Here is a 20790-nt window from a genome sequence, read left to right as displayed (position 1 = left end):
GAAAAGAAGGAAGGAAAGAAAGAAGGAAGGAAAGAAAAAGAAAGACAGATAGAAGGGAAAAAAACAGGGAAGAAAGGAAGGAAGGAAGGAAAGAAAGAAGGAAGGAAGGAAGGAAGGGAGAGAACTCTATAATTGATACTGAGCAATTGAACATGGCCATAGCTAGTCCATTAACAAATTCTACCAAGATCAAGTTCAAGTCTACCTTTCTAGTGACTCATTTTAGAGCCAGAAAAATGCATCCTTCTCTGTGAAAATGTGTTTCAGAACTAAAGAACAATGCCACATCACATTGAAGTTTTTATTCTTTCTCTAATTAATTAAAACACATTTTATTTTCTGGAAAGTGATTTTTAGCCAGCATTTGTCCAACAATAATTCAAGATAGATATAAACTATTTAAAATCTGCATATTCAGAACTGGAGAGATGGCTCAGCAGTTAAAGGCACTGACAGTTATTTCAGAGAATCCAGGTACAATTCCCAGCACCCACATGTCTTCCACCCATTTGTATCTCCAGTCTGAAGGTATCTGATGTCCATTTCTGTCCACTTTGTGTGCCTGGAATACACATGGTGCACATACTTACATAAGTCAAAAACCTATATACATAATATAATAAAATAAAATGATAAAAGTCAACATAATCATAATTCAGTTTTCCCCAAACTCGTCCCAAAACAGCTATCTTTAAGAAGAATTTCTTTATTTGATTAAATGTATATTGAAATATTACATATCCTCATATTCAAGAACACATTTACTGTAATGTCCCTTAAACTTATATTTGATCTGCATGGTATAAACTATTTTCCCTTTGTTCTGAAAGCTTTTTTAGGCTTTTGGCCAAAACCAATATAAGACCTAAGTAAAGCTTTACTATTTAACATAAAATTTACATTACATATGATTTCCTATATAAGAGGCAAAGGGGTGAATTTTAATAGCCTGAAACTTAAACAGTATTTTCTTTCCTGACATTTTGTACATATGAAGAGTGAGAAAACCAGATCTTAGCTTTCGCCATCAGCTTCCCTCCTAGATAGATGTAGACTGTGGAGACTTACGGCAATCTTCACTCTGCTAACGAGCATGCACATCACAATTGTTCAGCCTCACTGACAACATTTAAGAAGCCAAGTATAGGAAGCAGATCCAAAAACCCAAGAATAAGTTGACGTCCTTGAATTCAGCAATATGCTCAAGATGCCTAACAATAGGAATCAAATATGTTCCCCTTGAACATTCCCAGATTTCACAAATGGCATCTTCCAGACACAGACCAAAGCCTAGTCCCTAGTGGAGTCTTATACCCTCCCTTGCTTGGAGATGAACAAGAAAGCAAGGTTATGTCAGTAGAAGACGCAAAACTATTTTTGACCATAACATAATTTACAGGAGAACAACATATGTAGTGCATAGACTTTATGTGCTTATACAAATAGTTCTGGTTTCACCTTTTTCAAACTGGTTGCATTTTCCCCATTGTAACTGACTGTTGATTTTTACATCATAATCTCATAATAACATATATATGGTTCTCCTGAAACTCCTTAATATTCTCAAAGTAAAGAGGACATTTCATTTTACAATATCCTCAGAAATTAGCAATGAAAGACCCATTCGGATTCAACACCTATAAATCTTTCTAATCTTAAATAAGATGATGAAAGTTTGAATTCAAACTGTCCAAATGTTTGTCCAAAAATGATAGTACTAGGACTGAGACTGGCAGCTTAACAAGACAATTCAGCTCACAGTCTCCTTCGACAGAGAGGAAGCCGAGGGCCAGGTGGTGCTCCAGCTCACCAGAGGAGAGGCTGGGTTTGAGATTTTGCTGCTCTACTTTGATGGAACTCTCTTTCCACCGACAGAGATGAAGCAGCTGAACTGAGCAAATAACTGGTCTGTGTTTAATTCTTATGGGCGTTCATCAAAAATTTGTTATAAAGATAATAAAACACATAAATCTGTAATGTGACTGATCAATCATGTGGAAAACAGGTGCTGAACTGGAACGCATGAAATGACTGAAATGAAATTAATTGTGGTTTGAGGTATGTATGTATTTGTAATTCACTTTGTGAAACTGTTAGCACTAACGAGACCTGTGATCATATCCCCTGGCAGCCAGCTCTGAGGTTCGAAGGAGGGGACTCTGTGCAGGCCGTTCAGAAGTGTTTAACACCCACTGTCCTGGGCAGGGGTGTGTGTGCATGAAAACAATAGCACCGGGGCACCAAATCTGAGGTAGAACTGTAGACCTTCATTTATCTGTGCTATATATCTAGGTTAGAAATATTTGTATTGCTTAGCTCACTGGAAGAACAACAAGTGAAATAAATCTCTGCATTTTGTAGGCATGCTTAGATCAGATGGAATATCTCTCTCTCTCTCTCTCTCTCAACACCTGTTAAGCTTTTATGTTTTGCCACCAAGACTCAAGACTCAAGACTCAAGCCCAACTCAAAGTGGGCTCCTAAATTAAGAAGGGTAGGGAAAGAATGGCGAAGCAATGTTTTCCCAGATTAGATTTTTATTACCATAGTAAAAAGAAGTACTGAAAGTGATAACTTCACTCACTAAAAATGAAAAATAAAACTCTCTGGCGTCATTATACTTTTGACACCTTTACATCTGAAATAAGACCTTATAACCCACATCTGAAACAATGTATGTCGACTGTGGATGGTGATTGATTTGCTTTTACATGAATAAAGGGAGGGAGGTGATAGTGTAGTTCATGCTAGCAAATGAATTGAATTTGTCTGGCAAATAAACACAGAGATGGATCACCCCTCATTTACAGCTGCTCATTCTCCAGAGCAAGATCATCATCGGAGAGCACGGAATAGTTATTGTGCTTGCTCAAGTTACCATCAAGAGTGACAATGAGAACAAAATATTACCACAACATTTGTTGATGATGCATTTACGTTGATGAATCTGCAAAAACCCCACCTACAGCTTGTGAGTAGTGCATAAACCTTGATCAAGCTTTGATCACTAGAAGCTACTGGTTATCTTATGGGAATCTATTTTGCCTTTTCAATTTTGAATTCTGTTGTTAAGGTGATTTACTGATTGAATTTGAGATCGCTCACACAAAGACTGAAGATTATTAGCATTCCTTGAATATAAATGAAGACTTTGTTATGGGATTCAATTTCTCACTGAATTTTAATTTTGAAGATGTTCTTTTTTGTTTTGTTCATATTATAAGCAGAATTTTAATCACCTTCCAGAGCCCATAGAAATATGGCAAGGTTGAAGAAGAAGCAAGCATAGCTAGGATTACAAACTATAAAGCTCCATGAACATGAACATGTTAAGAGAGTGATAAACAGAGGTAAGCCCCCAATATAATAAAGTCTCTTATTTCCATTTTTGTCTACACAAAGGATGACTACAACGAAAAGTTGCTCACTAAATATATAATATTTCCTGAGCTGGTGATGATTTTGCCAGCTATCCATGCAGTCATCCAAGCATGTCAAATCACTTTCAGTGCATACCCATGAAGCTACTAGCTAGGATTCTTTCTCACAGATATGTGCATAAAGAGCAGACATACCAACTCTTCCCAAGATCTTAAAGGGTTATAAAATACAGGGAGAATTCACAGAGAAATAAGAGCAGATGGTCATGTGAAATAAATCTTCAAAGAAGAATCTATTTTCACCTCTCAGAAAGAAAATATTGAACCGCACCTCACGCTCCGCTTGGAACAGATTTTCATAACATGTTTTCTGTATGGGATAGCATGAGATATAAAATGCAGGAGCCTTCTGTTAAGGTTACTATAGCAAAAGAGTAGATATGATTTTTGTAAGACATACATACTGAAGTTACCATCTTACAGAAAAGGTAGTTGTGTTTTTGTGGCTATAGGCCTCTGGAAGCCTTCTTCTTTACTGTCTAAGATAGCCGTGACAAATGACAATCCTCACTTACAATAGCACGCACCACGGACTCACGGTATCAAAGCCAAGGCTGTTTATTTTACACCCTCACAAAGTCAAGTGCTGCTAACAGACACAAAAATGGCAGCACATAACACAGAACACAAAGGTTTCAGTAGACTCCTACCCTATGCACGTGCCTTTCACCGTTTCCTCATTGAACAATCATGATCTTACATGCACACATACACCATTTGTCTACTTCTTCACAAAGACTTTGTGTGGGTTCATCTTCTTTATCTTGATGTTTACCAAGCACATGACTCTGTCACATCTGCAAGTCTCTAAGTAAGTTTAGCTGTTAATTTCCTAAGCTAAACTTTTAGTTTCATCGGGAGGCAGCGAGACAAGCATAGTTTGGGGGTTGATGACTCTATTAGAAAAGGGAAGCAGTGTTTTCAGTTCACCTGTAACTGGAAAGACTTGTGGTACCTTTTGAAACTACATCAGTGATTCAGAACAATCAACATATTTATTTGTTTATAAAAATGATTGCTTAGAAAAATCTGGACATACTTCTTGCTAAGCTATTCAGACAGGAACTAAGTTCTGTTTGGCACTGTTAAATGCTGTTTAAAATGATCACAAAGCCTTTCTTTTTTAGTTTTCTACACGCACCCTTTGAGGCTCTGCAATGAATGATGCTGTATGAAGTGAGCCATTTGACATATCCTTCCATTTAGGTGAGCTTGGCTGCCTCGAATGGGGAACTTTCCAGAGAAACACTCTATCTAAGCCTGATTTGATGCCTGCCTCAGGAGGATTTGTTCTAGTCCAAGCCAGGAACAGTGACAGAAACCTTTTCTACAAGAAAAAGGCAAGGCTTTGTGACCTTTAGGAGGACCCAGCGGCAGCTAAGCAGCAGAAAGCACAGCCTCAGGCAGTTTCAACGTCACAGTAGCTGTCTCCAATCATGTCTGATGGAAGAAGAGTTTGTGATTTTGATGAGAGAGTTGTACCTCTGCTTGATTACTAAGATTGATCTTAATAACCCTTAAAGTCATGGGCTGGTTAGCATTAGGTGCAATCACCTCATTTACATTCTGCATGCACCGCTTTGCTTATATGTGTCTGAGATTTTAGTCCACTTTTCAAGTTAGCCAGATCTTGGTGCCATCCCTGGGTGATGCATCATTATCTTCCAAAGAAGCCTAGCTTCCAAGTCCTGTTTTAACTACTTGTGATTCTTATCATAAGAGAGCATGCTGAGCTTGTAGCAGGAGCATCAGGGGTCCCAGAGGAGCAGCAGAAGCAGGAGAAGCAGTGTCAGTAGTGAGAGGAAGCCAACTCAAGAGCTAACAACATCATCAGGGTACAGACTATGGAGAGAAGAAAAGATTGGCAAAATGGAAGATGATAAGATAGGTAAGGTAGAAAAACTGGAGACCAGAGAGAACAGAAACCAGGAAGAGCTAAATACCAGACACTATATGCCATGGAGATTTGCCAAGGGTCTTTATACTCAATGTACAGATAGTGTAGAACTAGCTACCACCAGGCCAACGGTCCATGACAAAAAGGCTTCAGTGCCTCAAAACAGGTCATCACCTGCTGTAGCCACATCTATGAATGACTAATCACTTGAGCATGTGACCTCAAACCACTGAGGCACAGAGGGGTAAGCCCTAGATCTAAACATATGAGACCGATAGGTTCTGGCCTCTGGTGCTCAGAGTTTTTAGTTATCAGGACTCAGAGCCGTAAAACTCTGAGAATGTGTGTAGCCCTGAGTTCAGTTCACCTGTTGACACTCCGGGGCCTATAAATGAAACAAAATGAAAAGTCACATTTTGTCTATTCTTGATTAGTAAACAAATAAGGAAAAGGACCATAACTAGTGGACTGATAAATCAACTAGAGGTTACCTTGAACCATAGTACTCATTCTGAGAGATTTTTTTTTAACAAGACTCCTTTAAGAGAAAAATGTTAATTGTAAAGGATATACTAATAGTTCTTAGAGGCTAAAAGAAAAATGTTGAAGCAAGGAACAGTCTACCGGCACTGGGTGGTGGTAGCATATTCCTTTAACCCCAACTTTTGGAAGGCAGAGGCAGGTGGATTTCTGTGAGTTCAAGATTAGCTTAGTCTACAGAGTGAGTTTCAGGACAATCAGGCTATTACCCATGTAGATCTATGTATGTCTCTCTTTGGGTCCTCATTGTTGTCTAGGTTCTCTGGGATTGTGATTTGTAGGCTGGTTTTCTTTGCCTTATGTTTAAAAACCACTTGTGAATGAGCACATGTGATAATTGTCTTTCTGGGTTTGTGTTACCGCACTCAAAATGATGTTTTCTAGCTCCATCCATTTGCCTGCAAATTTCAGGATGTCATTATTTTTTTACTGCTGTGTAGTACTCCATTGTGTAAATGTAACACATTTTCCTTATCCATTCTTTGGTCGAGGGGCAATTAGGTTGTTTCCAGGTTCTAGCTATCACAAACAATGCTGTTATGAGCATAGTTGAGCACATGTCCTTGTGACACTATTGAGCATCCTTTGGGTATATACTCAAAAGTGGTATTACTGGGTCTTGAGGAAGGTTGTTTCCTCATTTTCTGAGAAATCGCCATGCTGACATCCAAAGGGGCTGTACCAACTTGCATTCCCGTCTGCAGTAGTGGGATACAAGAAGGACACAATAGGCATTCTTATGTAGGATTAAGTAGAGTTATCACACTATAAGACTCCATGGTGGTGGTGAATGTTTTTCATGGAATTATTTTGTTTAAAGGGACTGCCATTGTATGGATTCCCATCCCTCATCAAAGCTCACGCAAAATTTCCCTAAGGAAACTCCTATAGCACGTAGTGAAAATCATTTAAAATGAAGATAAATAGGTAATGGAGAACTGTGGTTTACTGTGCAGAACTGCCAGCTGGGACTTTGTCAAGCAGCAATGGTCACTCATCATAGGGTCCAGACCAATCTATAAATTTTAAAATAACTGATTTGGAATAATCTAAAGTCCAAGCATAGATGCTACCATAATTTTTAAGATTGTTTTTAACCTTATGTCTATTTGTGTTAGCACAGATGGATGTAGGTTTCTATGGAAAATAAAGAAGGACCTCATATCCCCTGGAACTGGAGTTTTCAAATGACTGTGAGCTTCCAGAGGTGGGTGCCTGGAAACAAACTCCTGTACTCTGGAAGAGCAGTGAGCACTCTTAACAGTCGAGCCACCTCTCCTTCCCCGAAATTACTAATATTTATATGATTTAGTAAACACTGAAATTTGATTCTCTTTAAAAGTTTGCTCCAATCTCCTAAACTTTTTTCAAAGATTTCTATATTCAATAGCTACTCAGTACTGGAGCAATACTAAGTGCTCCAAAAAATCAATTAAAATAAAATATATTGCATTTCCTTTGGGGGAAAATAATCTACATTTCCCTCCTCTAGTCTTTACTCCATTCTCTGTGTCTCAATCTACTTAGAAATACACAGTTTCTTGTCCTTTGAATCTCACTGTATCAAATATCAGTCACAGAAGATAGAGTTTCTGATGCCTTGAAATGTCAACAAAAGCACATTATAGGAAATTAGGGGAACTAGCATATTTCCAAAAAAAATTTAAAGACAGTCATCCAGATGGGTATAGATTGATAAGTGGTTTCCAATGGACAGTATTGATCTCTCTATTTTTCTACACTGGGCTTCTTAAGGCTACAGAGGAAAACTGGCTAGCCTCTACACAAACAAGTGAGAAATCACTGAGCTTTGCCACAGCCTTTGCCTTTTATGAAGCTCATTTTATGGGAGCACCTGTTTCTGTAGATAAATGATGCCAGACTTGGACGTCAGCCTAAAAGACAGTGGCTTCAGCATGGGAGCCAAGCAGGAGTTGGACCCACATACAGTTGACAAGTCCATCCAGCGTCTGTAATCAGGCCCTGAGAGTCTACATTTGCAGCAGCTGGTTAGGCCTCCTGCACGTCTGCCCACTCTGCAGACTGGGGGAGAAATGTGCATTCATAAACAAAACTCTGAGCTAGCATCCATCCCCGGCCATAATTTACAATGGGCCCTCCAGTATGTACTCCTTGCTTAGTAATTAAGGGGACTATTTGAATGAAGAGGGTTCTATGTAAATAAACCGAAGTGTGGCAGTTATCACACATCCCAAAAGGCCTTTGCTGTCTTCCATTGTTGCCAGTTATATAATGAGAGGAATAATTCTGAGTCAAAAACAGCCAACTTATAGAAAGCTGGTCAAAACCAAATCAGGTGTTTCCTGTTAAAATGTAAAAACCATCTTTTGGAGCACATTTTCATCAGTTCAAAGTAAAAGGAACCTATCTTAGTGTCAATCTGGGAGAAAAATACTACTTATAGAAACAAAATCATTTTTTAAAATTAGCTTCATTCCCAGATATAAAAAAATACTGTTCAAAGAAATAATTGTGTGCATATTAACTCAAGCAAAGTAACAATTACTATTTTAAAAGAGAGGAGCCTAAAATATGTGTATCTAATTCTAGTATCTGTGTTCTGAAATCCTATTACTTCATTTAATTCCCCAAACAAGCAAATCAAATAACCTATTGTTTCATTATTGCCACTATAAAAAAAGAGCAGGCAAGTTGGGCTTATTCTCTCTCTCTCTCTCTCTCTCTCTCTCTCTCTCTCTCTCTCTCTCTCTCTTTCTCTCTCTCTTTCTCTCTCTCTCTCTTTCACACACACACACACACACACACACACACACATGTCTTATTCATTCAGGGGGTCAGAATGAATCCAAAATGGACCTCAGCATGCTGAGTTCAAAATGCCACCAGACTGATCTCCATCTGGAAACTCCAGAAGAGACTGTTTTCTTGCCACCTCTTTCAACAAAGCAGAAACGATGTGTCAAGTTTTCGCACACTGCATCTGTTCTCAGTATTCAGGGATGTTTGTGAGTTCCCGAATCCCATGTACGTAATAAAGTATGCTCTCCTCACTTCAAGCCTGCTGGCCAGCATCCTTTACTCTACCCTTTCCTTAATTTACCCTCAGTTTGACAATTCTGGGAATTAACAATTGATACTTCTGAGCATCAATTTTCTGGTTAAAGAAAATAAGGGTGTTTACCTTCACTAGAGCATGAGCAAATTGAGGCTTCAGGATGCCAAGATGTTTGCTCAACTATCCGTAGCTTATCAGCAAATAGTGAGACTGTTTCTGTGTGACCTGATCATCATCTTCTGTGTGGTCCAGTTATTCAAGTGATAGGTTATTCAAACAGAAATATTTAAGGTGATTTTAATTAGAGCTTTATGTAAGACATGAAGCATCTGTAGAGAAGTTCTCAACATTACCTGAGACTTATAACAGGCTTGACTCCTGAAAATGGTAGAGGCGGAGAATTCTACCCTGACCTAGAGCCAAAGAGAAAAACATTGGACCCATCTAAACAGAGTGGCAAAAGCAAAGATGTAAAATTGAAAACAGCCAGCCTGGTCAACCCCAGAGAGAAGAGGCTAGTGAATCATGGCCCTGTCACCACCGTCCTCCTCAATGAACTGTTCTGAATTCCCACATTCAACAGTTTGGAAGAAACCAATCTGCCTGCTTAATAAGTCCACCCAGGCTAGCAGTCGAGAGCAAAAGCAAGGAGCCAAAGGGGGATCTGAAAGGCACGACAGGGCACCTGGAATCCCCCACACTGATTTACTGGCTTATCAATTAAATGATTTTCATTAATGGTCATATATTTCCAGTTTTTACTACAAAGTCTGGCTTAGGTTTCACATTTTATAAACAATCGTACTGAAGGGTTCAGAAGTGGATGCGCACCCTCACTCCACCCCTGCACAGACTATTTACTGGTTGACTTTATGCTTCACGGTCCTATACTCACTAATAATGAATTCTGATTAAACTTCAAACATGCATTTTGAATAAACAAAGCAAAGCAAGTGGGTAGAGTGATAATAAATTATTACTCTTTCATAGGTAAAAATAACTTGTTAATATAGATACTTTACTATTAAATTAAGTATTATTAAAATTAAAATTATAAACTTATTTTATTACTACAATATGGTGCTTTTTAAATTATTCATGGACATGTTTTGAAAAGACATCTGAAAGACATTGGGATACCTTAGGGGTTTTCACCATAAGTCAAGAAAGAGTGTCTCTCCTTGTCCTGCTCTCCATATTATAACTCTTCCGTAAGCCTTTACTTTTGGTTGATTAGTAGATTATATTGCAAAATGAAAGTCGTCTGACTTTAACTGCTCCAATTTCTTTTCTTTTCCAAGGACATCACCTTTATGTCACAAAGGTGTGACATCACCAGGTGTCACAAAATCATATGTAATTGTATGTTTTATCTCTTTCTAACTTATTGTTACATGGAAGAATATGAGGGAACTTGGATTTAAATTTTTAATTTCAAAAGTAAATCTAAAAACATGACACTCTCAAAAGGCAAGTTCATGTTTTTCAGTTCTTCTAAAGGCAATCACTGATACATGGGGAAAAAGAGAAAACAGAGTTAGGATGAGCGTGATAAGAAAGGGAATGATGAAAAGTAATGCTTTATTTTGTGTCGTGTTTATGATAGAAATAAAAAGGAAAGATACCAAGTGGAGACTGGATATAAGAAAGGATAGCTGTGTTTTAGTATGAGTCCATAGGCAAGGCAGACCCTCAAGAAAAAACAAGAAATTTATGCTGATGTTCATGAGATATGACATTAAGGCACTGGAGATGAAATACAAATAATTTACAATCTAGAGACATTAGTTGTTGTGGAATATTCCTTTACGCTGCTTGAATATATGTCACTATGATGGTTTAACAAATAAACTGAGTGGCCCATAACTGAACAAGATAAAGTTAGGCGGGAAAGCCAGACTGAGAATGATGGGATGAAGGACAGAGTCATAGGATTTGCAAGGAGACACAGAAGGAGCAAGATATGCTGGAGCACAGGTAAAGCCACAAGCCATGTGGCAATACATAAACAGAAATGGATTAATTTAGGTTGTAAGAGCTAGTTAGTAATAAGACTGAGTTACTGGCTAAACATTTATAGTTTACATTAAGTCTCTTATGGTTATTTGGAAATGACCCCTAGGACACAGAAAAACTTCACCTACAAGTTTTAGTTACCTTTTTGTTTTATAATTGGAAATGAGATTAAAGAATGGCCCTCATTTCTCACTTTAAAGCTAAGACTGACATAAAATACACAGAAAGAAAGACTACTGTAGAGCATCCCCCATGCTACCATGGTATAGCCATGGAACCAGTCACTCTAAGCTCTTACTGAAGGTGTAATCTGGACCAAACACTAATCCTATCCTCTGACCTTGTGACTTTATTGTCAGATCTATATTGTCATATGTAAACCTGAAATTTACCATCTTATTAACACAAACTCTTTCACTTAACTATGGATTTAGGATGGTTATGTTTTTCCAAATATTTGTAGTTAAGAAGAAAAACTTTTTTAGCTGAGGTGAAATTGAACTTTCCCTTACAAAACTGATTTTTGAAGTTGAGTCGTCCTGTTGTTATTATTCCAAGATGAATTTTATTCCAAGATGAATTTGGAAATCAACTGAATGTGGAATTCACCATCTCCCAAGTTACATTCAGCCCTTGAAAACTTACAGACCCTACACAGATTAGTCAAAGTCAAGAACCCTGAGATACCCAGAGGGCTTTTATTGGGAGGGGTATCTTATGCTCTTTTTCTTCAAGGTACAGTGTCTTGGCAGGAGATATGGGGGATGCCCTATGCTGTATCCTCCCGTATCAGGAAGGAAACACTGTATCTGGAGCACCAGTTCGACTCCAGTCTCTCTCTAGTATCATGGTGCAGTTCAAATTTGAAGTTTTGCAATAAACATACATAACTAATGATTCATAGTGGAAAGATGCTTAGATATTTTTAGAGAATAGTGGAGTTAATAATATAGTCCTGAAAGATAATTCATCAGAAAAGAAGATGCTACTGACTAGACACTTCTCTTATGTCTATCTTCTAGATCTCTTCCTTCCCTTAAGCACTAGAAGTAGAAGCAAGAGTCTGGAAGGAGGACACAGAAGTCAGCTTGAGAGAGAAAAAAATGGCAGAGATAGAAAAGGACAGGGAAGTTAATAATGGCCTTTGAGCAATGTATGACCAGAGACCAGCAGATCCCTGCAGTGTTAGAAAACTCAGATTAAAATGGATATGAATGTAATAACACACACAAAACAGAACAACTGTTGGAGAGAAAACGAATCAGTAGATAACCAAGAGATGGGTCGAAGAAATCAAGAGTTAGCAGATAAATCTGACCCCAAAGCATGTTAGAAATGTTGATCAAAAGCAGTCTATACCAGTTCTATCAATGAATAGAGGCTAGCATCTAAATCTTACTCCATGGTGATTATAATTTATATTTCATTAATGCACAAGTTACCTGCTATGAAGGATAGAATATTCATTTTAAGTTATTTTCAAGTAGTTTTGAATTATTTCCATGTCTTGAATATTTTTGATAATTACTGCAAGAAGGACCCCAAATGGAGTCACCTAGGACATGAAGGTCTACAAATCATGTGACACTCAGCCCCTTAGGGAAATGGAAACTGGATGTTCTGCACTTCTCAGAAGTCTGCTGACCTGTTATCTCAGCTGAACAGCCTAACTTCAGCCTCCTGCTATCCTAATGCCCAGATTTACCTGCTGTGAAATTTTAGTTTCAGCTGCCCCTTTGTCTTTGACTGTTCCTTTTTCTTTATTGCTCTCCACCACTCTCCTGCCCAACTTAAGTCACCCTATGAATACCCAAGCTCCTTTTTTGGCAAGGCTACTGTTTCTCCATTAGGAGACAGCCCTGCAGTTTATGCTTTGAATAAAATTTTGCATTTAGACCTTAGCAGGTCTCATTCTCTCATTAAGCCTCACAATTTCTCTCTCTCTCTCTCTCTCTCTCTCTCTCTCTCTCTCTCTCTCTCTCACACACACACACACACACACACACACACACACACACACAGAGAGAGACAGAGACACAGAGAGGGAGAGACAGAGAGAAGCAGTTAAGTGTGTAACTGTATGTTGAAGCCAGTACCTTCATGGTGATCTAAATAGACTAATACAGACTCCTCCCCTTGGAGATCAAGAGCTCCTGGAAGAAGGGTAGGAAAGATTGTAGATCTGGGGGAGAGGGAAGGTGGGAGCACTGGGAGGATTGGAGGATGCAGAAACTGTGGTCAGAATGTGTTATATGAGAGAGGAGTCTGTCTCCAACAAAAATTTAAAAATAAAAATAAATTTAAAAATGTAAAAATATAGGCCAATAGTAACACTATTCGGAGGTTCTTGGTACTAGACTTGTAACTTTTTGCAGTGCTACAGACAAAAGTTGGTCTGTGGAACTGGGTACACCATGGATTCTCCTTGTAAAATCATTGCAAAACATCGTCAATATCTTTTCTCCTCATTAACAGTGCACTGCATGTTTGCAATAATGATGATTTTAAGTCCATTTCATTTCTATAGGACTTATTTTCAATGAAATAGAAACTCACAAAATTTTAGACTGTTATAATGTTTTCCCAAGTACCATTTCAGAACTGATTCCTTGTAGAACATCCAAAGCATCCAAAAGCATCCAAAAGGTACTGAATATTCATAGTCTTTAACTTAACAAAATTGAGTTGTTTTACAGTTGATGACCACAGTAACTGTGTAGAATCTGATACATCCTTTAACATCAGCAATGAAAATCTATATTTACTTGTGTCTACTATGACTTGACTCCTCTCAAGCCAAATACCCTATCCTGTATTCTTCTTGGCCTACACAAGCTTTCTTGTTTAGCTTCCTTTCTGCATTGTCTGGTCTACAACTTTTTACATTCTCAATCATGAAATGGATGCAGTTCTCTGCATGGTGCTTCTGTCTTAATAGAAAAATAATTGGCAAATGATAAATATTTGAATTGCTGCAGTTTTGTATTAAAATGTTTTCAGTATTGAAATGAGTCACAGCTGAAAGTGATATAGACAAACTAAACTTTTTTCTACCATTAAATTAAACACACATACACAATAATGTAAGAAATGGAAAGTTTGGTTGAGGTTGTAGCTCAATGGTAAAGTGTTTACACAGCAAAACCCTAGGTTTAATCTCTAGCAAGTTTTACTTACAGTTTTTTAAGCTAAAGAGATAAAGAATTCTTATGTGTTCATATTCTTCATTTGTAACACAAGAACAAGCAACTAACATCTCTAAGCCATATTATATTCCCTTTGGTCATATTAAAGTAAATCAAAACAAATAAACTTACTTAAAGTGATTTCGATTTAAAAAAGTGAAAGCATCTTTGAAAATAGTATTATATACTACTTCAGAGCTAAAACATTCTGTGCTTGAGGGAAGCTCATTAAGACTTGGGAAGTTCTAAGGAGAGATTTGTTAAAAGTCTTGAGAAGTAAAACACAAAAATCACAGGAAATCCCTGAAACTTACTAGATGAACTCCCTTCCCAAGGTTATATGGTAGTAAAAGATGAATGAAGTGTGAACCCACAAAAACTGACCAATAATTTATTGAGGGGTGCAATGGGAAAACAGATTTACAAAAGCAGAAGTGCTGCTGATCCAGCTGCCATTGTCCTGCCATTCCACCCAAGGGCGATGAGGACCTGTCATCCCACCCAACAGCAATGAGGACCAACCACAAGGCTTGCTCCTTTTCCAATTGAGTTGGGAAGAACCCCCTCCTCAGTTTTATTCATATCCAGAGAAAAGCATGCCCACAGTGCTAGGCACCCCAAATGTCATTGACTGAAACAGATCCAATTCCTCTAACAAAAGTCTGCTGAGCAGTGAAGACTATGACCTGGATTGCTGCCTGAATGACTTGCAGAGAGTTTCAGGATCCTGACTATCTATGCTTTAATTACCCAAGGTGTAGAGGGCTTTTGGTAATGGAGCTGCCTTTGAGTCATCCTCCATTCTATAAGAAACCCTTCACTCTTACTCTTCTGGGTAACCCCAGAAAAGTCATTTGGTGATGTTGTTACTTTGTTCTGTTGTCAGATCTCTATCTCAGTTTAGTAGATTTTGTGTATGTCTCTCTAGGAATGGCCTAACATAACAAATAATAAGAGCTGAATGATGTAGAAGAATATGTCGAGAAATATAACACTTACAGATGAGGATAATGATTCTCTTTTATATGTCTGAGGATAGATTTCTTGTTTAAGTGACTTTTGTCAAAACAGGAGCAACATTTTCCCCGTCACTGCTTCTCAGAAGCCATCCTGGTGGTGGTACTGTGACTGTCCTCTTGCATAGTTATCACTTCAATGGCACCCACCCACCAGAATCACACTTGAGTTTTTGGTGGGTTTTCTATTGGCTGCCAGCATTGACCTTGATACCTGCTTAGAAAACCGGAACTCTTAATAGGAATTTCAAACTGACTCCCAGAAGCAGTATTTGTCTAGCCAACCTCAAAGGATTTTAGCCTAACAAAGGCATGTTTTCTAGTTTTCCTGTCCTAAGATTTATGAATGATATCCTGAAATCACCCAAAAATGGGAATAAACGTAAAAGTAAACAAACCTGTTGCTTTAGGGTCAACATTTGAATAAAACCAAAGCAATAAAATTCTTCAAAAACATGAACACACACCTTAACAGATAGTTGTTAATAATGCAACCGACATGAAAGCACATCGGATCCTATTACGTCTCAATGTGAAATTAACAGTAGTTGTTTCCTATGTGTCTGGTACTTCCGATGTAGTGAGCAGAGTTCCTGAGACTGCACTCCCAGTCTCTCCTCATCCAGTACTTGGAAAGACCTTGGAGGTCTTTTCAGACCCATGTTATTGAATTTCCGTTCTGTAATGCCTGCCTGGCAAGGTTGAATTTTCTCAAATCAATTTTTCAAACAAGTTACCTAATGCAAGCTTTTACAGAAAGATCCTCCACCAGAGTCCAATTTTCAGAGATCACAGTTCCAGATACATCTTTCATACATGAAGTCTAAGGATGGCATGGGATAAGCAAAGCTTTTAAGATAAAAATGTCAGATGGAGCACACCACATTTAACAACTGACTTCTTGATCATACCAGGCTCTCAGAGTTCATGGTCTAATTAGTGTTTCATGAATAAAACAAGGCGGCCATTCCATCGTGAGCTTTAGGAACAATCTCAGATGACCATAAATCCAAGAGCCTTTGTTGTTAATAACTCTTGTTGTAGCCATTGGATTTCTTTATGCATATGTCTTTTGTGTACGTTATGCCAAACTAAATTGACATAATTTTCTTTACTCTCAGAACCCAGGAGAGTTGAAGCATATGCTATGAATGTGATGAACATGTGTTAAGTACAGAAAAGATAAAAATTACACTGGCTGTTATACTGAAAACGGATATCTTTTCTATAATGTGGAAGATATAAAGAGCAGTGAGACTTGATGCTGGGCTGCAAGCAAGCATTATTTTAGGTAGGAAAGACTGGTTGTATGTAGGTTACTAATGAACACCTGGTGGCCTTAGTGCCTGAAGTGCATTCACCTTGAGGGACTAGGAATTAGAAGATTTTCTAATATAGACATATATTAGAGGACCACTTCTGGCTACAACAGGAGCACACAAAACATAACCTTCCAAAATATGTGTACATATACTCACACTGATACATACATACTCATAAGTAAATATTCATGTTTATAAAAAAATTGTTATTATATGCAAGGGAGGAGGTAATAAGAAATTTAGTCTAGAGTTGAGAAAATTCACAGTGAAGTTTTCATGAAAGAGGAGGAGAAAGAAGAGTGATCAGAAAGCAATAACTTACTGCCATAGTAACATAACCATTTGCAGTGGACTTTAGCTTTCCAATTTTCTTCCTGTACATCTACTTTAGTCAGGCTTCCATGCATAAAGAAATCCACATTTAGTAGTTAGCTCTCCCCGGACTGAAGAGCCCAGGGCTTAATCTCAGTTGTGCACTGATGGAGTATAATTTGGAAATTCAGAGAGATGTAAGAAATGCATCTAAATTTAGAATCTGACACAATGGTGGTTGCTAGGAGCTCAAAAAGAAATCAAGGAACAAAGGGAGTGGTTTTTGAAGTGGTTGAACTCATTTACAGAAGCAGAAAGACTGTACCTTGTGATGTGGCCTCTGTGCTGCCATAGACTATTAGGATGAATGACTAAATGACTAGAGGGGTAGCTCAGCAAAAATGTCATAAAAGCTAGAATTCCAGGAGAGGCAGAGAGGTGACTTCCATGACAATGAGCTGGGACTCAAGTATAAAAAGGCCATTAACAATACCTGAATCTCATGTCTAATTTCTTGCCTATGGGGTAAAAAATTGTCTCCTGGATTCACACAATGATAAATGTAATGTGTTTTCCTTGATCTTGTCCTTTTTAAAATGCTGAAAGTGCAATTTCTTTTGTCACAATCCTTTTTCTCTGACTGTGCCCTTTCTGTAACAGTGCCAAATTCACTCATTTCCTGCAACTTGTTTTGGAGTCTCTGCACAAAATTTGAGAAGGGCTAGGGGTGAGAAGAGAAATAGGGAAATAATACAAGCTTGTCTTAAGTAGATCTCAGGATGATTGTGTGAATTTATTTAGTTGCTTAAATCCTCCCTTGGTACCCTAGCAAATTCCTTCAGTCATTCCATCAGGAAGATTAGGGTGGAATCCCAGGAATCTTGCCAAGTTTCAGTGGTCACCAACGGCTGAGTCATCACATTTTGTCTGGAGTATCTAAAGCCCAAACAGTTCTTCAGAAAACAGAATTGTCAATAATAATCCCAGAGACAAAACCAGGAAGGTGGCTTAGCAGTTCTGGCCTAGAGGAGGAACTGTGAATTTTGGTACACTACTAGATAATAATCTTCTATTTCACTAGGATCAACACAAAATATACTCTACATTTTCTCTTCCTGGGGTTCTAAAAATGTCTCTGTTCAAAATAAGCTCTAGAGTATATCCCATCTTTCCTTAAAATATATTTTAAGACCTCATTGGTTTCCAGCCAGGAAATCTTCTGAGTAAAATAGTTCACTATTTATCATCAGTCTGCTGTCCACACTATTTCCCTCTTCTCCCCTGTATTTTGTAATTTGTCTGCAACAAACAAATTAGCAAGTGAGTCCTCTCTGAGTGTACACCCTGTCAATATGTGCCTGTAGTATGTCACTGAGCATCAAATAAAGAATTTGACACACCAACTAGACCTGATAACACAGGCCTTAATCTCTGTTTCCGAAAGACCGAGGCAGGAAAATTTCAAGATCAAAGCCTGCCTAGGTTACAGGATGAGTTTAAGGCCAGTCTGAGGAACTTAGGGGGACCCTGCCTCAAAATTAAACACTAACAAGTACTGAGGATATATAACTCAATGTTAAACTGCTTACCTAGCACATAAGAGACACCAAGTTCAACTTCCAGTAGTACAGACAAACACACACACACATCAGCAATAAAAGTTAACTTTCAAAGTCACCTGAGCAACTTGGCTCTGAATAAAGGCAATGTCAGTACTTTTAGCTGTTGTGGCCTGAAGTATTCTACTGAAGTATATCTACTGGCCTCACAATGAAGGAAATGTTAGCATTAAAATATGGCTTCTAGAATATGAACCCTAAATTTTCTTGATACTGAGAATGAAAACAAAAATAAAATTGAAGCAAAACAAACCTAAAATCAAAACAACAACAAAAACCCTCTCATGAAACCATGAGACACAACAACCCTGCCCACTAACAAGGCAAAAAAATATTCCAAGGGTGATGTGTCTTCTAGAGGACAAGGTAGCACTAAGGAAAGGCACTGAGGCTGTGAGGAACCCAAGAATCTCTAAACAGCAGAGAGAGAGAGCTGAGAACCTGGACAACCCGGTTCTCACTAGTATTTGAATTTAAAGACTGAAGTAGCTTCTCCTGTGACTTTCGTAATAACACTCACACCTGTTTAGTTTGGTTGGTCGTTTTCCTCAGCTCCCCGTTACTCCTTCTCCCTTTCTGTGCTCCTTCACCTGCATTTGAACAGTCATTCCCCACCAAGCACCTGTCTTTGCTCATCTCATGAGCCATTTCCAGCTGAAAGCAAGCATCCAATTTTTACGGTGTTAATCCTGAATTCCAGTCCCACTAGTGAGATCCAACAACCATGGCCTGCAAAGTCCCCTTGGCAGACACTCCTCTCTGCAAATATTCTTCGATCTGAGGCACTCTTCTTCCTTTGCTACTGGGGCAGCTCCTCCCCTCATGCTTAGCAGTTTCTCATGCATCACTATTCCATAGGCTCCCGATGATTCCCTCACCAAACTGTTCTTTTTGGTGTAACATTTACTAACTGAAATATTCTGGGGAAGAATCAGTGGGTAGAAACCTATGTAAGAAAACAGTGACTTCAGGAGGGTTTGTAGTCTGTGAAGGAGACAAACATTAAAAAAGCAGAGGGACAAGAAAAAAAATAGAGTTTCTGCTAAGAACTATGACTACTATAAATATGTTGCTGTAGTGGATAATAATGTTAGAGTATAAATTTTGCATTCAAAGAATTCAATGGAGATACTTATGTTCTGAGTTGAAGGATAGGAAAGAAATAGGGAAATTAGAAAAGGAATGTTCTAGACTAAGGGGCAGAAAGGTTTCATCCTAAACCACCAGAGGGTTCATGTTACAGTGTGTCAGAAGGCCAGCGAGGTTGAAGCATAGTGAATGCCAAGAGTGCCAAGGCATGAGGGCCCTAGCTGGCATTTACAGGGTTCTTCTTGGTGGAATTGTGTGAAGTGTTTTAAGCGGATTGTCACATTTCTTACTTATATTCTCTTACAATTTTTATCCATGCTTGGTGAATTAGAGAACCAAGTCACAAGGAAATCATGTCGTTTGTGCAAGTCTACAAAGTTACTGAGGTGGGCTGAGAGTTCAGTCCAGGCAAGCTGATTCTTGACCTGTGTTATGTTGCCACCTCTTTGCATTTACTTTAAAACAGCTTTTGAAGACACTTTATAAACATCAGAAGATGTTTGGATTTTATTTTTGTTGGAAATGTAAAGTCACTGATGGCTCTTTAAAAGGGATACAATTCTCAATTCCCATGATTCTCTGAAGTTCTTCACTGGGCTCCTTTTTACCTTCACCTTTCCATCTCATCACCCCCATCTCCAGGATTTGTGCTGGTCATCCACATTTGGTATTACTATCAGATTTCAGTACTTCTAAAATAAGTCACAGCCTGCTTAGACCTCTTCAGTAGCTCACTGCAGCCTTCATGGGAAGGTCCAACCTCATCAGTCTGGAATAAACAGTACTCCCAGACATGTCCTTGCTTCCCCTGTCTTTTTCAAGCCAAGTTTGTGTCCTTCTTCCTCTCCCTGAAACAGGCAAGGAAAGACTAGGGACGAGCAGAACTTTTGCTAAGACAGACTACATCGCCTGTTCTTTCTACTGTCGCATACTTGTCTCTCTTCCTGTCTGACAGCACTTCCTTACAGCTACCAGTCCAGACCCCTCCTCCTGCGGCTTTACATGGTTTATTTCGTCTGCTACTTACTTAAAAGAAAAACCAACTGCTAAACCCTGACCATCCACGGAGTCAGGGAAGCCATCTCACCGCCTTTACTGTTTACAGATGCTCCATGACCCACCATGTTCATTTCAGTGTTTATTACTTGTATTTTGACCAATAAAATATAAGCCATTTGAAGAGATGAGTCTTATTCATACAATGCCTGGAATGCGATAATAAAAGCTTGTATAAATGATAGAAGATAAATAAATAAACTGCAATAATTCAAAATCAAGCCAAAATGTAAGCAATGGCGAGAAGGGGCTGTATGAGTT

Source organism: Myodes glareolus, chromosome 11 (assembly GCF_982192425.1).
Source record: "Myodes glareolus chromosome 11, mMyoGla1.1, whole genome shotgun sequence".
Taxonomy (NCBI): Eukaryota; Metazoa; Chordata; class Mammalia; order Rodentia; family Cricetidae; genus Myodes; species Myodes glareolus.
The sequence above is the reverse complement of the archived record's forward strand: the minus strand, read 5'-3'. Positions refer to the sequence as shown.